The 22,206-nt window shown below is 38.6% G+C and overlaps 2 long non-coding RNA genes and 1 pseudogene across 5 annotated transcripts in view; all 3 read left to right on the plus strand.

Annotated features, from left to right (window-relative positions):
* LOC110043835 (uncharacterized) overlaps window positions 1-3,242 on the plus strand; it is an 8,056-nt pseudogene extending 4,814 nt beyond the window's left edge. The window contains exons 3-4 of the transcript XR_016202861.1: window positions 1-1,205; window positions 2,580-3,242. The exon at window positions 1-1,205 is cut by the window's left edge and continues 45 nt beyond it. The product of XR_016202861.1 is annotated as an uncharacterized LOC110043835 (transcript). The remainder of the gene's footprint in view (window positions 1,206-2,579) is intronic.
* Window positions 1-16,688, plus strand: part of LOC110043837 (uncharacterized) — a 26,050-nt gene extending 9,362 nt beyond the window's left edge. The window contains exons 1-5 of one of the 3 annotated variants that reach the window (XR_016202844.1): window positions 8,654-9,232; window positions 13,073-13,167; window positions 13,724-13,842; window positions 14,048-14,197; window positions 15,187-16,688. This is a non-coding gene — a long non-coding RNA (uncharacterized LOC110043837). Of the gene's footprint in view, window positions 1-8,652; window positions 9,233-13,072; window positions 13,168-13,723; window positions 13,843-14,047; window positions 15,162-15,186 lie in introns of those variants that run through there. The other 2 variants (XR_016202845.1, XR_016202846.1) reach the window with 2 other exon arrangements.
* A 1,473-nt stretch (window positions 16,689-18,161) lies between these two features.
* On the plus strand, window positions 18,162-22,033 carry LOC149101632 (uncharacterized). The gene is made up of 3 exons (XR_016202853.1): window positions 18,162-18,512; window positions 21,546-21,640; window positions 21,731-22,033. It is a non-coding gene; the product is annotated as an uncharacterized LOC149101632 (long non-coding RNA).
* The last annotated feature ends 173 nt before the right edge of the window (window positions 22,034-22,206 follow it).

The raw sequence follows: 22,206 nt of genomic DNA on the forward strand, positions 1-22,206 counted from the left end.
GCAAAGATCTCCGAGTGTTTTACCTTTCTGACAAGGAGAGGTCGCCGCACGAGATCGATCGAGTTGTCACCGGCTTGAACACAACTGAAGCACGTGTGCAATTTCGAATCCAGAGGATGATTCCCAGTAACACAGTTGACACCACTTCCTACGCTCTCGTATTTGCCGGGGAAAAAGCTGGGAATGTGAAGTCTGACCCCAAAAAAGTATTCGCTTTCTTCGAGGATTTTTCCGACTCGAAGTTGAAGCAGTGGACGCGGGTGTGGGGCGAGTGGACTGTCAAGAATGGCGCTGTGTTTGGCAAAACGGGGAAGTCATCTTTCGGACACGCTGAAGTGGGCTTGTACTTGAATGAAGGAAGGGATTGGGACGATATTGAACTGGAACTTGATCTGATGGAGACAGGCTCAGGAGTTGTTTACCCTGGTCCATTCCTACGAATACAAGAATCTAATTTACTATATACAACGGCGTGGTGGTTTGAGTATTACACAGACCGCAAAAAATGAGGCCCTTTATCGTCAACAGAGATGGCTTATGGAAGTACAGATGTCAACTTCCACAACCACTTTCCAAAAATAAGTGGTTCCATTTCAGGTATCGAGTGGTGGGAAACAGAATATCTCAGTGGGCTAATGAGGTGCTTATTCAGACTTCTACAGTGGACAAGGAGTGGATGATTCCCAGTGGTGGCATAGCTTTGGGTTGCCATAGCGTATATAGCGGAAGCCGCTATGGTTGTAGAACCTTCTACGACAACATTAAGGTGAAGTTACTGGTGGATCCAATACCTACAGTGTCCGTTGATGACAGGTGTCAGCTTAACTGCCAAACAGGTCCACCCATTGGAACAAAGGAGCACCCAGCAAACTCTTGCAAGCAGATCCATGACTCCAAACGCAGTGATCAAAACAAATCTTCTGCAAAGAACGGCGTGTACTGGATCAAGGCTTCATTGAAATGGAGCGACAGCATTCAATCTTTCTGTGACATGAAAAATGGTGGTTGGACTCTGGTTGGAAAGATCTACGGCCGGGTGGGAAATGTCTATAGCAAATGGCTCGTGAAAAATGTCAACACACAAGATCTGAAAGTGCCAAAGATCGACTCGGGAAAGACTGGATATTCATGGCGTTGGACAGGCTAAAGTACAAGCAGCAGGAACAAGTCAGGTCACTGTTAAAACATGGAATGGAAACAGCAAGGTAAGAGGAAAAGAAAACAGGCTTTATGAAACGTTATGAAAGTTCTTTTGCTTGCGATTGATTTTTCAATTATTGAATAGCCACTAGTCACTTTCGGTCTCGTGGAATTAGCTTCCACGGGAAATTTTCTTAACACGTTGCCAAGCAGCCTGATTTATACTTGTGGTGCGATCTTGTGTATACCCAGCTCGTTTTCCACTGATTAAGTATCAGTTCGTTTAAAAGCACCCCAATTTTTGCCATCTAGATTTTAATAAGTCTTGAAACAGAAGTTATCCAAGAAAACAAATCAATGGCCAATTCCTTCTATGAGAAGCGCCTGCACGGAATCATGGTAGCTGTATTCATCACAATAAATATCTATAGTTCGTATAGTGTGATCGTCCGGATGAGGGTGGTTCTGAAAAGAACTGTTGTTGGTGACTGACGTTTCGACAACCTGAGTGGAAGTCATCCTCAGAGTCAAGTGAATAGTGTTTGTCAGTCGATGATGTTATAAGTCTGGTCCGTTGAACGTGATTGGTCAGTTTAGTCATGGTGGTATTGCCTGAAAGACTCGTGTAAAGTTTGTCATCAGTCATTGACGGGTTTCGATCCGTCTATTGTTAGTCAAATTGGTCGGATTTTGGTCCGTCCATTGTTAGACAAATTAAGTCGGTCTGTTAGGGACCGCCGTTCACAAAGACGAAATTGTAGATTTTCACGACCACCTAAACGAACAGAACACCGACATCCAGTTTACTAAAGAGATCGAAGAAAACTTCCTTTTCTAGACTGTTTGGTAAGCCGCGACAACAACGAACTGCGAACGACAGTGTACAGAAAACCGGTTCATACCGACAGATTACTTGACGAATCGTCCTACAACACGACTTCACACAAAGCCACGACTATAAAGACTATGACGAGACGAGCGCAACTAGTTAGTGACACACTGGACAGCTTACGTGACGAAAACAGATACTTTGAACGTGTTTTTCACAAAAATAACTACAACGCTAACTTTATTGGACGAAACATTTACCGACCTACTGAAGCTGATGACGCAACGAACAGGAACCCAACAACTGTTACTACAGTGACTATACCTTACATCAAGGGCACCTCTGAGACCATCTCACGGATCCTTCAGCCCCACAACATCCGTGTAGCCCACAAACCTACAACTACGTTACGACACTTACTGATCAACGTGAAAGACAGGGACGAACCTAACAACAGACAGGGAGCAGTTTACAAGATCAGATGGCGGGAATAGACTTGGTTCAGTTGCACGTATGTCACTACTCTCACTAAACCCTTTAAGGCCAATTTATTTTGAAATTCAAGATAAGAGAGTTGAAACGCAGTTGTTAATGTATTTCCTATCCACAGGTCTGCTACCAAAACAAGTACGGAATAATGCCTTACCAGCAGCACGGTGGATCATACCCATATGCCTCGTTTAACAATCAAGGAAACACAAAGGTTAACGACTACTGCATGGCAGTGGGAGTGATGCGTCCAGGCTCAACAGCAGATGGATGGAATCAGAATGCCAACGGATTTGATAGTCCCAGCAGCGATTCTGATTGGCCTAACCAACGATATGGTCACCAGTCCCCCTTTGTACTTGTGTGGCTTAAGTGATGGGTAGACCTGGATCCGCCACATGAGCTCTATAACGACTTTGTCATTTATGCCTTTAAAATAACTGCTTTAGTTGAATAGCTGCGTTATTTTAGCTAAGACAATGCTAACGTCATGCTTCTGTGCACTCTACAGGCGAGATAAAGAAGCTCGATATTAGTTTAGCTGTGGGTTAATCGTTGTATAAGTACGGGTACCTGCGTTCTGTTATAAAAGCTCATATAAACTTAGAACAAGGGTCAGATTTTCATCAAATGTATCCACTCTGGTTTACTTGTTTTAAAAGGTCTATAGTCTGTGTTGTAAAAAACACTTCACAGAAGTTGCTTTGCTGGGAAAGATATCTTATTTACGTTTTTACCTTCTTATGACTGGTTTATATTCCCTTAATAAAATGGGCTCACATGATTACGGTGGTCGATTTATTTGTTTTTAAGAGAACAGTCAATTTAGACATGACAAAATGTCGGCCTTTGTTCCCCTCAACTTGATTAAAGAAAATAACCGTAAACCAAAATACAGCCTTGCTTTGCGTGCTCATCCATCTTACAACTTGGTGCTTAGATCTCGATGGTGTAATCTGTGCTCTTTCAACGTCCGAAATGGGTTAATTTAAATTCGAATGTGTCGAACGTGACTCGTGCTTATAGGGCGAAAACAAAAGAAATCACACTGAGGTTGAGGAGGCAAGTTAGAATTGCAATACATCGAAGTTGACCTATTAGCCTACAAGGACTATGGTGCGCTGGGGGAAGAGGTGGGCTATAGAGAGGGTATGGGAACGTCGTGTTAATTCGTTTGGTTCGCTCATTGTTTATAGAAATTGACTCGTTTGAAAAGGAAGCAAGGAAGGAAAAACCATACACTTGATCAGAAGGAAAAACCACAAGTGGAATTTAGAAAACATTATCAGTGAATTGTAGCCATAATTTAGCAAAAGCTTCGAATGCGCAAATGCGACAGGCGTGCTTTGAAAATGAGATCTTTCATGTGAGGCACAAGAGCATTTCCTTAGCGCTTTGTCAAAAAATGTATACTTAATTGGGCACCGCCCATTGGGGCTTTTCAGGACCAATGTAAGCAAATAATGATAAATAAATATTCAAATAAACATAACTAGGTTAAGTTAACGGGGCAAACCAGTTGGCTATTTACAAGCGCAGCCGAGAAGTTGAACTCGGAGCTACCTGTTTGTCAATTCTAAACCGAACTTTTCTATAACCACTTCTAACGGCCGTCAAATCCGTTTTAGATTGTTTCTCAAAGATGCTTTGACAAATGCATGAACACTGACTATAACAAGTCGTGACTGGTGCAGGGGCGTGCGTCGGCGTGTGTGTGTTGGTGTCTTTGTGCGGGACGGGGGAAGCAGCTAAACTTTTGAAGTCTGGGGTGAGGTACATGCGTAACAGTGTCTGGATATGAAGCGTGCCAAAAAGCACAGAAACGGTGCAATGGAAACATTTCTTGTGCTGGTGTCATTCTCTAACACTGCTGACGACCAAAAACTCCGAGATAAAACGGCAAGATTGCTACTCGTGCTTAAACGTTGGGCAAAAGCTGTAGATTTCCGGACAAACACATGATCATGAGTTATGCAGACATTTAAATCCTTGTTAAAGAGGTTCTTGTATAACTAAGCACTAAGCTCTTTTGGTCAATGAGGTTGACATTGATAGCAACGAATGTAACTCCTTCCTTCAAGTGAATATAGGAAAGATCGTGTCTTCGTAGCACTTTTTTATCAGGTGCGATGTTCCGATAACCTTTACCAAAAGATGAGTCTGGATTGAGAACATCTTACTTGTGGGTGTAATTGATCGGTCTTCGCATAAGTGGTTATGAAGTGTGACAAGCGTCAAAACCAGTCGTTATTATTTGCTCTCACAACACCGGGAACTTTCCAGGGTAAGACTTATTTACGGAACTGAAACCGCGGAACCGCTAAACCTACGGAACTTGCGTAACCTGCAACCTCGTTTCTCTGGCCCTGGGAACGAGGTTTGCGTAACCTGCAGAACCTCCAAAAGAAATGGCTTTTTGTATTGCAATTGCCTTTCGAGGTATAAGCTTGCCATGATAAGAAATATCAGGAGCCATAATCGGGGACGGGGACCGTAAGCGCGCGCCATTTCAAGTATTGGGGTTGTCCCCATGATATGGGACAATAATTCTATTTTTAGAACAAATTGTGCCATCACCTGCGGCACACGCGGGTGCATGCTGCGAGGATTTTCGCGGATGTCGCGCGGGGAAATGGCGTCCAAAATTCCCGAAATGTTTCATGTTTTTGCCCCACAACTCAACGCGTTTACGTCTGTTGGAGTTTTGCTTAAGTATTTTCGTCGTAAGCAAGTTGTGTTCCGACTGATGCTTCTTTTACATGAGCTGTACATTACTCCACTTTAAATTTCACATATGTTGAAGATTAACAGCTTTTCCATCACACAGCAATAAACTAGCTGGATATATTTAGATATAGCAGAGCTTCAGGACTTCATAGTTTCATAACTCCTCTTGCCACACGCTTGCGAGGAATTTGTCAGTCTATCGCGACCGAAAAGTAAAACAAAATAATTGCTAGTTTGAGTTTCGCTTGAATTGTAAGCAACCCTTGATGTTTCATCGAGACTTAATAACTTTACGTCCGTAGATACTGCTCAGTTTTATTCGTGTAAAAATCCAGTAAATTCTCTATTGTCGATGAATGAGAGCGCCCGCCGATGCGTGTTTTGTACAGTCAGTAAACATGACAAATTGTACTTCCGCCGCACTTTCGTGTGAAAGCGTACATCGAACTCAAACAATAGCTCTATAGTTTTTAAATATGTTTAAGATTGATTAATGTTTGAGAACATATTAAAAGCTAAGCTGAAAATATGTGAATAAAGCAGAAACAATTAGCAAAGTTACGATGACGCTTTCTTTAATCAACTTGGAATAACGATTTCGATTTTGTTGATCGAGTTATAAAAACTCCTTGTCTATTTTCATTTTCGCAATCTAAAACTTCACTATGCTTATGTTGAAGAAACACACATGATGTTAGTAGCCTTTTTTGCATTCGTGAAATTTGTTGCAGCATCTCAACACAAAAGATAACGAAAGAAATCTTTGTCAAGATTTGTTGACAATTGAAAACACCGACTCGGACTTGAAAGTGCACGAGCTGCACTATGCAAGTGAGCTAATTGTACGCGTCAGACTTTCCTTTCAAAAACCTTTGCAAACTCACCAAACAAGCAGAGACAATAAGAAACCATCAAAACAGGTTTTGGTTATGATTAAACATTGTCTGAGAAACTCACAAATTAACTCGATACCAGAGTAGAGAGTTTTCTTGCTACATTCTTAAGTATACGCGTGAGCTTACAACTAGCGTGAGCAGATCTTATTATTCATTCCCAGCGCGAGATTAAAGTCTTGTTTTCGACCCTGAAAAACCCACCTTTTCCGTTAGCTCAGAGCATTAAACTACATATAAGCGCCCTGGTTCGTATTCCCTGCCTTATTCCCTGCCATCGTTGTGAAAAATACGCAAGAGAATCTCTAACTCTCACCATTTGATCACGCAACGTGACAACATCCACGCGAGAGCCCCTGACATGTGCGTGAATCCGCGCGGATATATGACGTCAGGATGGCGCAATTTGTTCTAAAAATAGAAAAATTGTCCCATATCATAGGTGCGCGCGAATCCCGAGACTTACGGTCTCCGTCCCCGATTATGGCTCCTGGAAATATGTGATAATTAGTTGTAACAATGAAATTTACGTTGATATTCTTGGGACGGCAGACCCAGGGGGGATTGTTAGGGACCCATAGTCCCCCCCGAAATTTCAAACAAAAATACATAGAATGATAATTTTACAAATACATCCAGACCCCCTACTCGTTTGTAAGCTCCTGCCCCCCCCCCCCCCCCCCAATTCAAAACACGCTCCGATTCCTGTATTCGTTAAATTTCCTTTCTGGTTGGTTCTCGTCTTTATACTCCTGAGCTGGTGATTATTACAATTAGTGAGTGGAGTCCACTGGTTCGGTGGCAGATCTAGGGGAAGAGCCCGGGGGATCCGTCCTCTCCCCTGTATTTTGGGGAAAAAATCGCAGAGGGAAGAAAAGCTGGGAGGGCAAGCAAAAAAGCCGCCCCCCTCCCCCTTAGCTCTCAAGGTCTGGATTCACCACTGTGGTTGTACTAAAATCATTTTCCTAGGTTCCGCACGTTCCGCGGTTTTTCCTTTGCTGCGGTTGGCGAGAATTTGATTTCGGTGCTTTTTTTTTTATTGGAGCGAGACATTTTACAACATATATGAGAGGGATAGGAGGGAATTTGCCTCGAAGTCATGGTCAAGTTTAATACAGTGTTCTTTGTAACGTGGCTCGAAAAGAAAGTCCTTCACAAACTTTTTGTTATTTCGTAGGGTCGAGAAAAGTATTACGAAGTCAGTTTTTTATCAGTTGTAGATTTTAATGCCTACAAAGGCACATGGGAATCAAGACCATTGTTTCAGAAAACAACCTCGCAAATCTTCTATTTGAAGCTTTTGGCATAAAAAAAATACAAAGCTTCCCTCTACCTCCAAGAGGAATGCAGCGAATTCGCGGACCTTTTGCTCTGATGACTATTTTTGCATATCTAGAGAGATTATTTTGTAGAATGACACTCGCTCTTAAATTCAGTTTATAGGTTTCTTCTTCATATTTGTACTTTATGGTGCGTATATTTTCTTTCCGAAATCTTACGCTTTTTACACATTTTTGCCTCGGGTTTACATTTTTCCATTTCCACTGTCGCGTAAACATTTACTTACGTAAAACGAGCGCAAAATAAACGTACATTGCTAATTTCCACTGTCGCGTAAACACGTAATAAAAATAAGTGCGTACTTTGTTATGTGCGTTGAACGTAGTCAAGGCACACGTAGATATCAATTGGGTGGGAAATCGCGGGAACTTATTCAAAGTAATGGCGGCAGCTGTCGATATCAGAGCGTTTCCTTCTTCTCTTTCACCTACAACAAAGGCGAAAGAGAAGACGAAAATACCTCAAGAGATATTGGGTAAGAGAAATCTTTCAAAATCGTTGTCTAGTTCGTGAATACCATACTCTGGTAATCGAAATACGTGAAAATGACCACGAGTCATTTTACAAATACTTCCGGATGACACCTGAAAGGTTTGACTATCTCCTTTCTCTTGTGGGCCCGATGTTGTCGAAGAAATCGGTGTACCGATTGAAAGTTTCTGCTACCTCACGCCAAGCGTTTTCTTTCACAACTGTATTTTTGTAGTTTTGGTCTGTGGTTTCCCCACAACGCTGGGAATTTTCGAACTTCCTCGATAACCAGTGGTTCTACGTCTGAATATTTTCCCATTTTTGCGGCGCTTTAAAACAAAACGGCGTTCACATGCGGGAACTGTGTCACGTGAAAAAAATCCAAGAATACCATTGATTGAATCGTTGCGTATACGCAGACGACGCGAAATTGGGAAACATAAAGGACCGTAAAGTCAAAACGCGCGTAAGTTCGTGCGTAAAATTACGTTTTGACGTGCGTTGAAAATTTTCACGTACGTCAACGTGCGTAGAGATTTACGCGGCAATAGGAATTTACCTTTACGCGGAATATTTTTCATATCCCTGATCATGCCATAAATCGCCGAAGATGGCGAAGCTTGAATTTTGACCCTCAATTTCAACAGTAGTTTCATGCCTAATGTGAAACTATTGATTGTTAAAAAAGCAATATACTTGGGACACAGCGGAAGTTTAAAATGGGTGCTCTAGGGTGAAGTTTTTTCTTTTAATTTAATTTAGTCCCATACTATAATTTTGAACACGATGCCACGGGCCTAGGGCCGGGAGAAGCATTTGATCACCCAATGCGACCCCAAGGTGGGACATTTGTAGACCATTTTTGGCCCGAGGGATGGGAATATTCAAAGAGTCAGATGCCTGAGCGGTCGCCCGCTGCGGCGGAGGGATGGGGCTCTTGCAGTTTGAGGTTAATGCACGCGCATGGTGCCCTGGGAACGGGGGCCAGCGGTCTGAGGAGAAATGCTTGGCTGCTAAGCCGTAAAAAAAGATGGCGGACGAAGTTGCTTGAAATTGTACAGCTATGGCTTGTTTTCTGAATGAACTCGAATTTCGCGAATTGTTGTTCAGCTGAGTTATTATTCAGTTCCATATATTATAAAGTTTCGTGTTTTTAGTCGTTACTATACCAGATGAACGTATTAATGAGAATTGCGCGTGAAAACGTCAGTTCAATTCGATGGTGAACAAATCGTATCACACCAAAAAAGACTATACAGTTGCAGGTACCCAGTTGCACAGTCAAGAAGTGTGGGGAATGAACTCAGCGGTGCATAGACATGCAAATATAGATCATTTCCAGGTATGTAACTAAATTCTGTTGTGGTGATTTATATTTGTATTGTTGTTTAATTGGTTATGAAAGCCATCTTGACGGATAAGCAACATGTGTCAGAATTACAGTGTTTGTCTGGGAATCCGATGGTAAAATATGTTCTTAAAAATTGAATTCTTAACAACTGATGAATAGCAAAGTAAAGATACTAGACAAGGGATTACATTGACGAAATGTGTAGGAAGTAGTTTGCCAGAAAGTGTCCAGTGGCCTTTTGTAACTTTCCATTTCCATTATTCCTGCAATGCTGTGGTGGATCCAGGATTTGGTGAAGCGGGGTTCGGAGAATTGTCGACCTTCTAAGGGGTCTGTGGCACACTTTATCCCCCTCCCCCACGGAGACTTATTACAGACCCCATTACAGACCAATTTTCAATTTGGCTGGATTTGAAACATCTGGAAAAATCAAATTGCAAGACCAGAAATGAAATTGATAAATAAAATTTACGGTCGCATTTCAGTTTAGGTAAAATGCAAACATCAATCATACTGAGAAAATTTTAGTGGCAAAAATTGTCTCCAGTCACGAAACTTGCCGTGCGACCAAATGGGGTAATTTGCATTGCAACTGTATTGTTGTTGTTATTCCCTATCCAGTGTCAGCGAACCCAGTTATTTGGGTTTATTTTTATGACCGAAAGATGGTTAAATGAGCGCAGCAGATTGATACTTGCTGCTGTTCTCTTGTGCAAACGAAATCATTGATAGCGATGAATGCAACAAGCGCCATGTGCATGGACACTTCCACATGTGAATGGTTCATGGTTTAAGATGTGCTCGGCATTTGACCATACCCATACGGGTAGAAAAAATCTCGCCTGTCCATGTTTCAATTGGGTATCAGAAATGAAAACATCTGAATGAGGAATTTTCCTGCTCTTTTCCATTTTGTGACCTCGCCGTCTATATTAGGAGCCAATACTGACAACCGTTGACAGCTTTGACGGCAGGCTTCTTTGTTTTTCTGAAATTTGGAAAAATCGGTCAGCTCCACCCAAGCACACCAGCATCTTTGATAATTTTTTTCCGAGTTGAAATTTAAAAAAAAACACAAATGAGGGGTCGCATTAGAAAAAAGGTGTGTTGACAGATTTTAAACCCTAAAGGAAACAATTTTCGACAAAATTGGTCAATGGGACCTGGGCCTATGTTAGTGAAAATCAAGGAAAATTCTAAAAATGTGGCCACGGTCCAAAAATCGATTTTGCTCATACTTTGCCACTTTGAAGGCCTAGTCAAGTAACTGAAGGAAATAAAGTTAGTTTTTTGAAACATCCAACACAACGGCAGAAATTCATGAAAAACGGTCATTGTACCGAAAGCTCAGATTTCACTTTGCCATAATCTGAAATTTTACAGTAACACTTTTAGGCTTCTTGTTACACAGACGTTTATGTTGCTGTGAAATGTTCCCAATATAGTGATTAGTTTCTTTTCTTGTGTTTTCTGAGTGAACTGAGCCCCAATTAAGTTGACACACTTTTCTAATTGAAGGGTTTCGTGCAAAAAGGGCGTATGTAGCATTTTGGGCCGATTTTTATTTTTTGCAGGATTGAGCTAATTTTTGGCAGACTGACTTGTTTTGACATGAAAAGCATTGTTGCATAATCGTTTTTGTTGATTTGCGCTTCAGTTTTCCAAGGGTATCTTTTGGAGATCTTTTGTTGAGTGAAAAACAAAAGGAACCTTTGTTTTGCTAAACGAGGAAGTCACCAAAGTGTGGTATTTGCCGCTAGTTTTATTATTCATATAATTACGCAATTCTTTTACTGTTGCTTCGTTAGCGCAAGAGAATAAGGCGCTGAACGGGCCGGATTTGAGTTTGTTTTTGTCGTGACACCAGTTTGAAACAAGGTCGGTCAATATTTTTCTTCCGGTCTATTTTTTTCTATGATCCTTTTCATGCTGGCAGTTGTAATCATGGTCAACGATTACACAACTCACTGATGAGCTGATTAACAACGATAGTGATAGACTTAGTATTTCAATGCATTTTGATACTGAACTTAAACAGAATTTAGACTAAGCCAAAGACATTAAAAATCAGGAAAACACCCTCAATATTATTTTTGTTCTTTTCAAGTTAGTCTTTTTTTTCAAAAGATAAAATATCACATTTGTTAGTGATGTTTGCCCACAAAGGTTCTCTTCAGAAATGGCACATATTAAAGCAATTTTTCATGTTATTTAGGGGGTTCAACCAAACTACCCCTGGCTCTACCCCAACAATGTAATACTGTTGCTGCATGCGCATATATGCGTCGGTGACAGTGTTGAAGACTAATCAAAAGGCTTTTTAACCCATTTAACCCGTGATATTTGAGATTTTGAGGATTTTGTTTGTTACGTGACACAGCAGAAATTTTTCAACAATCATTAATTCACAAATAATCATTAAGCTTATTTTTTAGGTAGAACACTAATGAGCTGTTTTGATTGTTACTACTGATAAAGTAATGAGCTCTAACAAAAAGTTGAAGACGCTATTTACATATACACAGTTATTTATATGTAAATCAACTTAATTTTTATCAAATGAGACCAAATCCACATCTTAAATTATGTCTCCTCACCTTTAGACATGCCCTAGCGAGTTGATGGCTATTCCCACTGATATTGATGCTTTTGTCGTTAGACTTGAGGTATTACAAACAACTGCATTCGTTCATTGCACTAGAAAAAAAATCCTTGAATCAGAGGATCAAAATTAGTTACATGAGGGGAGGCCCCAAACTGACCAAAATGGTGACTCACTAATAAAGGTTTTAGAACTTCAAATCATATACATATTACAAGTGCATGCCAAGTGATCTCTTGACCTTCATGGAGAGTGTGAAAGAAAAAAACCATCCAACATCCAAAAATATCCATGAATAGACAATGTGGCCAGTAAAACAAGTCAATTTGTGAGAAAACTGAGTGATTTCTAGCGTAAAACAACTGCCATTTGAATCTGTAGTCCCTCCTTGTAAGCTCGCTGTACAAATTATTTTACCCTGCAGTACTAGTAGTCATCAATCAAGTAGCAATTTGTAGCTAACTGCGATTATTTTATAGATGTTTTTATTGTGAACAATTCATCAGTTGCATGTTGGCAAAGTGGCACATTAAGATTTGAGCCAGGTATTCTGAGGTTGGCAGTTCGAATCTTGGTGTGGAACTTTTTTCCCCTCCAAGCTACAATGTACATATACTAATGGATGGTTTGCATTTATACAAGTACATGTATTGGGAAATAAAAATGTTCAAGTCATAAATTTAAAGTAATGTAAGTGTAAACGAAAATGAGACGGTATGGAAATTTGAAATAATAAGTGGAAGAAAATCACTTAATCTCAAGTGTCAAATCCTTGCATATGATTTTCGGTAATGTTTTGGTTATAAGCCGCTGTTAAAGCAGTAAATGGATTGAATTATACACTCACCTCTGTTGTATAATAGAAAGAAAAATAGACCTGAAGGATTTGAGTGATAATAATTCTGACATGTTAATTAGTATTTAATACAACATTTTTGTTTAGACTTCTGTTGATTCCTTGGTTATCGAGTATCATGAAGGTCTGTCTTTTCTCAATTGTCACACTTAAAAGCTGTAGAATTTCTACTAACAGCAGTATATGGTTTTCACATACACTTTCTGTATCTGTGTAACATGTCTACTGAATGAACTGACTTTAAAAAGCTGCTGCTAAATTTTGCTCACTAATAAATGTGGATACATGCAATGTACATTAGTTGTTTTATCTAGTGCAATTGTGAAATAGTTATTCACTTTTTACTAACTAGTCATTTATTGTCATTTTTTAGAGTGTTTATCTCTGTCACCATTTGCTTGGTGATGTTTTGGGCACATTTTACTTTTACATCGACCTTTGCCTGGTTCGTCTTATTCAACACTGGTGGTGAGTACAGCTGTGTGTTTTTGATTACCATTACATGACTGTGTCATGCCGTCATGGTGCGAAGCGAGCCATATGGACACTTTGCTGATCAGCACACTGTGAGGTTGATTGTGGATGATGACTGCACCAACATTTACACATTAAAGATTGCAAATTCGCTGCTGGGCTTCAAGTATGCTGGTGAAATTAAAGGGACAGTGTCATGGGCTGTGCATGTGCAAGATTGTTTTTCCATATTGGCTTAAAATTGCTCTTGAGAGGGGATATTTAACCTTACTGGGTTCTTTAAGAGCTAAGAGAAAGTGGATTTCTCAAAACTAAATTGTTTTGCGGTCAGTTTGCATTGAATAATCTTTGACCCGCTTGATGTGGTTTAATATGAAATTTATTGTTCAAGAGTTTTAGTGCCCTCTAGTTTAGCATAATCAGTGTTGCACATATATTCTTGGTAATGGTAAATTTCAGATTTACTATCAAACGTGTATGAATTGCTCACATTTTAATTTCAAACCAATTTTTGTTGATTTGATTGATGTTTTTTTTTTCTCCTTCTCAGCAGTATTCAAAACACCCCAGTGGGTATAGTTATACTTTTAAAGAGTGAATGTTATGAGCAGCTAGCCTGAACTCATTAATTTTAACACAAGATGAGATGATGAAAGTGGTATTGACCAGGTAAGTCTGTTTCACAAAGTTGCTGGCTGGAGGGCATAGACATCATTGCTATTGCATGTCTGTTGTCTTCAATGTAGCAGGATGATTTAAAACATATCATTGAGAAAAGCCCAATAAATTGTAAATGATTCTTTAGCAGATTTGTCAGATTAGCAAAGTACATTTGGTTAAAAAGGCAAAATGTTTTTTTTTTGTTTTTGGAAAGGTTCCTCATTACACAAAGCAGTTCACATACATGAAGATGCTGGACAATCAATCTACTGACAGGCTCTTCAACGTGATTGACAAGTACTTTCTGGAAACTAATGATGTGAGAAACATTCATTTCAAAGCCAAAGCTTAAACAAATCCAATTGTAAGTAAGACCCAGTAGTAAATAGACCAGTTCTGATCAAATATGGCTATCATGTCACCAGTTGTTGGGACAACAGGAAAGCACAGCTTGTGATTATTGTTGTGTGGTTGTTAGTTTTGTGTGGGAAAGTAAGTGTTGATACTTTCAGACTGTGCTATTGAGAGCAGAAGGTTTATGAAAAGGTACATGTAGCAACAGAACTCTTCCTTACTACTACCTGTATATGACTTGAGGAAAACTCAAAACCAACTACAAGGAGGGATTTGATGATAATAGAAAGCATTCTTCTTCATGTGCATGAAGTAGTATTTAGCAGCCTCACATGAGCTAGATAGATGTAATATCAAGATAGAACAGATGAAAATATGATTTTTACAAAAGCTTCTTTCTACATTGTGAACAGTAAATATAGTATGTGATGCCTTTTTCATGTATACATGTATGTTGGTTTCATTTGGCAAACATTTGTTTCTAATCAGCAGTCGAGGATTATTATAAATGAGGACAATCAAATCCTATGTTTGTTTCCCTGATTTTTGTTCTTTGTTTTTAATTTTGAGTACCAGTATTGTGGTTCTCAGTCCTAGCAGAATTGTATATTTTCATTCCTTCATTTTGTTTTTCTGTCCAGGTTATTTTGTTATGTAATTTTTTGCTCCCTTTGCAAAGGAATATAGGAGAAATGTTTCCCACTATTTTCCACATTTGCTAATATTTCAAATCATTTCAGTGTAATGTTACTCCAGCTGGTTCAAAATAATCTAAATTTTAATTTAACTACTTTACTGGTTACCACTTTTTTAGCTTTTGTTACCAAAAGGAAGTCATGTTTTAATTTTCAACTGGTTGATTAGTTGCATGGCTTCCTAGTTACCATTCGATTTGTGGTTAGTTTATAAAGTTTACAATATTGAAATAGTTTACCTGTGTAAGGACTTTGACTGAAAATGCAATGATGATTAATCCTTTGCAATCCTGTTATCTTTTAGAAACCTAAGGATATTTTCTTGCTGTTCTTTCAAGAACTTGGATGTGTCTCATGCAAGTATTCAGAATTGGTGGAATGGCAACCTGTTGAAAATGTACACTGGAAAGGAATGGATATTATGAGAGAAAAACAAAGTGATTGGCAAGAATACTCTTGGGATTACTTTGTCATATGGCTTTTGTCCTATGATTCTCGAGAGTTGAGATGCACATTGTTGGACTGCCTTCATCCATTCAAAGACATTACACATTGATTTTGATTTGTGTTTGTGCCGTAACCTTTTGATTTGGAATGTTATACTCACATCATTAGGTTTCTTGGTTTTAGGGTGAATTGGGTATTACAGCAGTGTTTTCACTAAGACTGTTTCCACCATACAGTACTTGAAGCAACTATTTATTAGGTTTCTGCCTCAGTTTCATCAAGTGTTCTGTTGGGAATAGGTTGCTATAATGTAAATCAGTTTTCAAATATTGTCTCTCTAGGGGAAAGGTTTTTTGGATCCTTAAAATGTTGACCTCCGACAAGTCCAGCCTCATGGTTTCCATTGAGCAAAATTAAATTTTTTATATCTTGCATATTTATTTGCATTTGAATGTAATTAATAATTTTATATGGCTGTGTCTCACAAGGACTGGGAACTACCGAGTTCACAAATTTGATTGGCTGAAATCAATATTGACCGCAGTCTAGATTTCCCATCTAGACCGGCATCTAGACCGGTTTCATTTTGCGTTGAAAAAGTAGCAAACTCAAATACAAAAATGTTCACTGTTTTCTTTTATTTTCTTCTCAATCATTTATGGAAGTGCCAAAAAGCCTGATGACAAAACAAAAAAAGTAAAGAGGACGAGAAATTTTGGCAGGTTTAAGTTAAGCTCATCTCTGTTTGCAAGCAAAATGTCAGCAAACCAGTTACATTAAACGAATTAAAGTTTTCTTCTTTGCCGTATAAGAAACATCTTATTAACCGAGCTAAGTCGGTCTGTATGGGAGAATCTTGACCACGGTTGTGTGTACAGACCTCACTGTGTTTGGTCTGTACTCATGACCTTGGTCAAGATTCTCCCTTGCAGACCTCCTGCTCGGTTAATAAGAGCTAAATAATATTAATGACAAACATGGCCTTGATTAGAAAGTAATGTGTATACATGTACTTTTATTTTCTTCAGGCAGATACCGTAAAATCCCATGTTAAAGTGCTGGGCTTATATAACTTCACAAGGGGTTTTGGGTGGGCTTATAAATGGTGGGCTTATATCTGGGGGAGGCTTATAAGTGGAATAAATATTCGGGGGAGGCTTATAATTGTGGACTTTAACATGGGATATTACGGTACTTGTTGTTTGATATAGTAAATGAATTTCCTGATATTTAAGTTCAATCTTTTTTTCTTCAATGCATGTTTCTACTTGCATATACAGTCAACTCGTGATAACTTAAGTGCGTATACAGTCAACTCCTGATAACTTAAATAAACAAATAAAGAAATTATTTGAATGACTAGACTGTGTTATTCATTTTAGCAATATATACAATATTCAACAAATGTAATTTCCCCTTGTAGTAGTAGAAAGGGATCAGACAATATTCTTACACTTTGTTCTGACACCCTTTGAGGAGATTGTCACTTTAGACTCTATAGAACCTTTTGAAACCCACTTCTAAAATCCTGTCTGAAAGAATTTTTTTGTGCCAAGGTAAAATTTGTTGAGGTGTGGTAAAACGTTCTATGCTGGTTTTTGTTTGATCTGTGGCCAGTCTGTAATTGTGTGGAACATGCAGTTAGAAAGATGTAAGCTTGAAAAATCTTCCATTTTTTTAAAAAATATTTTGCTTGTTTTAGGTTGTTCAAGTATTCAACAAGTTACTGACACCAGTGTTGAACTACTTATGCAATTTATAACAACAGTTTGATATCTCTAGCAGATAACTATGTCCACAATCTGTAGTATGTGTTTCCAGGAAGTAGTCTTTCCCTGCTACAGTAAGGGTTTTTCTTTATTACTCACTGCTACCATGGCCTGTAAGTTTTAGTGTTTTTGCAGTGGCTTTTTTATCCCTGGGTGAAGATATATTTTCATTCATACCACGCCATAGAAAATACAGCCAATCAGAAATATGCAGTTAGGCTGTTGTATAATCGACAGTATTGCACCCAACCTTCCCAAATTGTGGGCCATGCATAATTATGTCTTATCAATTATACGTGTTGGCCACTGTATTTTCTATGGCATGGTATAAAATAATTTTGAAACACTTCTCGTGTTGCACCATGGAATATCCCACTTTTCAATTGTTCTTTTCTTGGTATAATCACTCGCCTAAAGGCTGGTGTGTATATTGAGAAAATACAGTGACTACTATGATATTTTGTGGTTTATACTACTTGAAAGCATTGCGTAACTAGTATGTATACTGCCTATATTGTAAGCACATGTCCATTTTGTGTAGCGGATTTGTTTCTTAATGAATTCCTGGGATTCATTAAATTTGTTCCTATTAGGCCTGCATAAATTGAAATGAATTAAATTGAATTAATAAAATGTATTGTATTCATTAGGAGACTGGTTGCTGGGTTTTCCTTTTTCCTGGTTGCTCATGTCTATCAGGTGCCTATCTGATATGCATTGATTTCAGAATTGTTGGAGAGGAACTATATATTAGAGTAAGTGTCTACTAAATTATTCCATAAGTTGCAGTCAGCACTTGAACTTGTTGTGTTACTGTTGCGTTACTCATGTAGCCTTACGTTCTTACCTGTTTTCTGGACTTCCCGTATATCACTCCACTCTCGTGGCTTTCTGAATGAAAATAGATTTAAACTTGGCTGCAAGCGTGTACTTCTAAGTTATATATTTTCTATTTTCTTCCTTTAAACTTTTTGTGGCTATAACATCTTGAAATTTGAAGTCTTTGAATTAATCAGTGAAATTGTATACGTGTTGATGTCTTTGAATAAATATTGAAATAAATTTTCTGACTAATCTGTCATTGTTTTTTTTTTTCATTTGAATGATTGACTGATATTCTTATTAGATATCCCTTTTATTTTTATTCCTATGTTAATTGTCCAGTTATAATATAAAAAGGCATACATTTATAAATCCATGTTTGAATTCACTGTAAACGATTTCCTTTGTCAAAACATTGCCCTTGTGGGCCTGGTGACCTGGTAACTAGTGCCGCGGTCTGCGGCCGGGCCGGGGTAGGCGGGAAGATTTGTTGAAACGAACATGGTTGCATGAACATGTGTTCTGCTGTTCTCTTCGAAATTTATCACTGGAGTCCCGCTTTCCTCTAGTTTTTCGATAGGAGATGAAACGGGTAAGTTTCAATGCATTTTGTCTTGCTAGTGCATTATATTTTATCGGTAAAGCAAAGCGTGGTTGTTAATTTTGACCGGTGCGAAGCGTCTGTTCGTACTGGAGCATGGCGGTGCAATGCTGTGTTTAAAGAGCACGTGGAAGACAAGTTGTTGGTTTCGTTTTTGCGGTTACATGTTCGGGATAGTGAACAGTGTTTCTTTATCCTATTCTCTAGCGTTATGCTCCGAAATGCTGCTTGATAACTTATTTTTTCTTTCCATTTAATGGCGGGCTAGTAATTTGAGCCCGTGTTTGTTCTGCAAAACTATTGCAAGGATTCAGTTTATGCATTGCGGTAAGAATGTCATGTTTTTGCTTGTATTAAGCTTATTGGATATAACGATATGGAGTAGTAGTAGTTGATTTGCAGTGTTTCAGCTTACTCTATAATATATTTTGTTCGAACGAGTGGATGATTTAGTCATTTCATTTGCTTGGGTGGGGACTTTTGTTGGTCTAAAAGGTGGTTTTTTTTTTCCGGCAAAAAAACTGTAAGCTCACTGAGGTTGGGATAGTTTCCTGTCAATGGCCGATGTAAAAAAAGATGCATTTTTGTTTTCATTTTGTAGCATTATGTTTGGTTATGAGAGGTGTTTTTCCGACTATATTGCCCATTTGATAGTTTCAAGTGTGATGTCCACGAGATGAATTTTGAGTTAATTGAAAGGAAATGATTAGAGCAGTCTCGTGTTTTGAACAACCTGTATATCGTGATCGTAAATGGACATTATATCTTTGAGGATAAATGAATATTTTGTTGCTGTATCGTATAGCGTTTTGTAAGAAGAAATACCGTTATGATGTACCCTACAGAGGCCCTTTAGGGGGCTTTTTGGTTATGGGTTACTTAGCTAAAAAATTAATGTGACACGGGATGTTTGTTGTTAAAATTAATGGGATGTTAGAAATTGGATGCCATAAATCCTTGAATTGGTGCCCAGGTGCTTATTTTAAATTTAGGATAAGATGAGGGGTGCTTATGTGAGGGAGGCACTTAATCAAGGGGGCAGGGGGGGGGGGGGGAGTGGGGAGCGTTAATTTCATTTTTCCAAATCGTTTTCAGATATGATTGAATTTTTGGTAATATAGTATGTATGTGTTAGACTCTCAGAAGTCTCAGAAGGATCCTGTTTCTCTTGAAGAACTACATAATATAACCCCTTTAGCCGGTCTAGGCCTGCTTCACAAGGTTGGTTAGGCTTTAAGGCAATGAAGCAGCAGATCTTCGCTACCATCCGTTGCGATGGTTAATGTACAGTGCTTGAAATAGTTGATAATCACTTGCTTGCGATTGAGCACAACCGAAACTATATATACATCCTCTGTTGTCTCAGTACTGTTTCATAAAACAGGGGGAGGGGAGGGGTGCTTATTTGAGGGGAGGCGCTTATTTTAAATTTTGGGCAATAGGAGGAGCGCTTATTGGAAGGGGGCGCTTATTTGAGGGGAGATGCTTATTTTAAATTTTGGCCGATAGGAGGAGCACTTATTGGAAGGGGTGCTTATTTGAGAGGAGGTGTTAATTTGAGGATTTAGGGCATTTTGATTAGTGAAACTGGATATCGTTTAGGCAAATGCTAATTTGCACAACTGTGATAAACCCACTAATTGGATCTCAATACAACAGGCTTATTCTAGATCATGGAGAACCTGGAAAGTTGTGGATTTTTTTTTTAATCCATGCCTGGAAAGTCATGAAATTTGTGTTAGCCATGGAAAGTCTTTGAGGAGCTACAGTACATGCTTAGTGAGAATATATATAAAGGCAAAAAGATCAAAAGTTGAAGAAAGAACAGATGAGTCAAAAAAACCAGTTTGAATTCTAGTAATAAATAAACACTAGCTCAGGGTGTTCATTAGGCATCGGGGATCGGAGAATTCTCCGGCTACTACGTAGAATTCTCCGGCTAAATTTCAAAGGCTTCGCTCGTTCCGTGAAAGAGCTTCGCTCTTTAAAAAATCATTCTCCTGTTACTTTACACTACTCTCCTGCTATTTCAAATATTAACGAAAACCCTGCTAGCTGACATGCATTTTACACATCATAATTAATTTTGGGTAAATACCTTAAATAATACACTTCTTTGCAAATTCTTGATAACAACTGCTTAACATAGGTGATGTGGAAAAGTCAAAAAGCTCATGGGAAAGGTCATCGGAAGTCATGGGATTTTAAAAGCTCAAAAGACATTGAACCTTGTGCATGAAAATTTGCTAAAAATCTTTGTCCTCAAGATTATTGTTAATTTTTTTTCAAACTTTGCCTGACTCGGCTTTAAGGGTATGGTTTATGATTTGATTTTAGAAATCTCTGTCACACCTTGCTTTAAGGCTTGATTTATGGGCATAGCTCCCTTTGAGTACATCAAATTGTGGTAAGATCTTCATTTCAAAATTAAATTAAACATCATGTGTGTCATGTGAATTTGCTGTAATCTGGCACTTTTGTATAGCTAGCATGACTAGAGAGTTGTTCATTGTTTTCTCAGTTATTTTCGTGTTTATTGTAACAAAGGTGTAAGTTCACTGAAAATGTCACATGCATTTGAAATACAGAATACACTTAGTTAGAAATCAGTCTACATGTAGTTATTAGCTGTTCCTATATTTCAAGTGGTTTCTTTTTTCTGTTAAATCCATTGCAGTACTTTCAGCATGGCTGTGTGCATTGAAATGTTTATTACCTGAAGTAGTAAACAATGCATTGCAGTACTTTCAGCATGGCTGTGTGTATTGAAATGTTTATTACCTGAAGTTATTTACAACAAGCTGACCATTAATCTTCAACATTAGTCATGGCTCGACGTTCAGGATAAAAACCTTGTGGCCAGCTGGCCCCTTAGTTTTCAGATTTAGTCACCTGCAAAAGTATTTTGGTGAAAAACCTGAGAAGTTAGTGCAAGTGAAAAAAATTTTGGTCACACTGGGGACCCATGCCAGCACTCGCAATGTCAAGCTCTGTCAGTGCACTGGCTTTTTATTTGTTTTGCAGGATTGTAAAGGAATAGTAGTTATGGAGGTGATAGAAGTCTGCATCAGGCCAAGTGTTTCTTACCATCAGAGGATCTCAGTTTTCGTGGCATGAAGGTGGTAGGAATAATTTTACATCTACTTCTTCCTGTGTGGGATGTAGTGGGATGGTAGTCCATTGACCAGTACTAATTTGTTTACCTGCAGCGGGTGTGGAGAGGGGCGGAGTTGAGTGTCTTGTCCAAGTACACAATGCATTGAGCGTAGGCATTGCTTGAACCACAACCCTCCATCCGGATTGCAGCATGCTAGATTGAAGGCACTAAGCAAATTATGATTCACTGTTGTGTCAGCAAGAAATCTTTCATTTGAAAAACAGTTTGAAGTTGACAGAGATGATTTTACTGTTATTCCATAAGCATGGCTTAATCTCTTTATTGTGATTGGTTTAACCTGTAGGAAGATAGCATGATTTTCATTGTAGAAATAATAAACATTTTCATAATTTTATGTTTTTAATTTTTTTTGTGACCCCAAGTTCAGCAATATTTTGGACTCTGATTTCAATGACATGACACAAAAAAGAATAATTTTGAATCACGTGTAAGGTTTCCTTTGAATAGAAGAAAAACTTGAAATTGTTGTTTACTAAGGCAGAAAAACACCAAAGGGAATCAGATGAT

This window comes from Orbicella faveolata, unplaced genomic scaffold, assembly GCF_042242905.1.
Source record: "Orbicella faveolata isolate gen_17 unplaced genomic scaffold, um_ofav_v1 contig_37, whole genome shotgun sequence".
NCBI lineage: Eukaryota > Metazoa > Cnidaria > Anthozoa > Scleractinia > Merulinidae > Orbicella > Orbicella faveolata.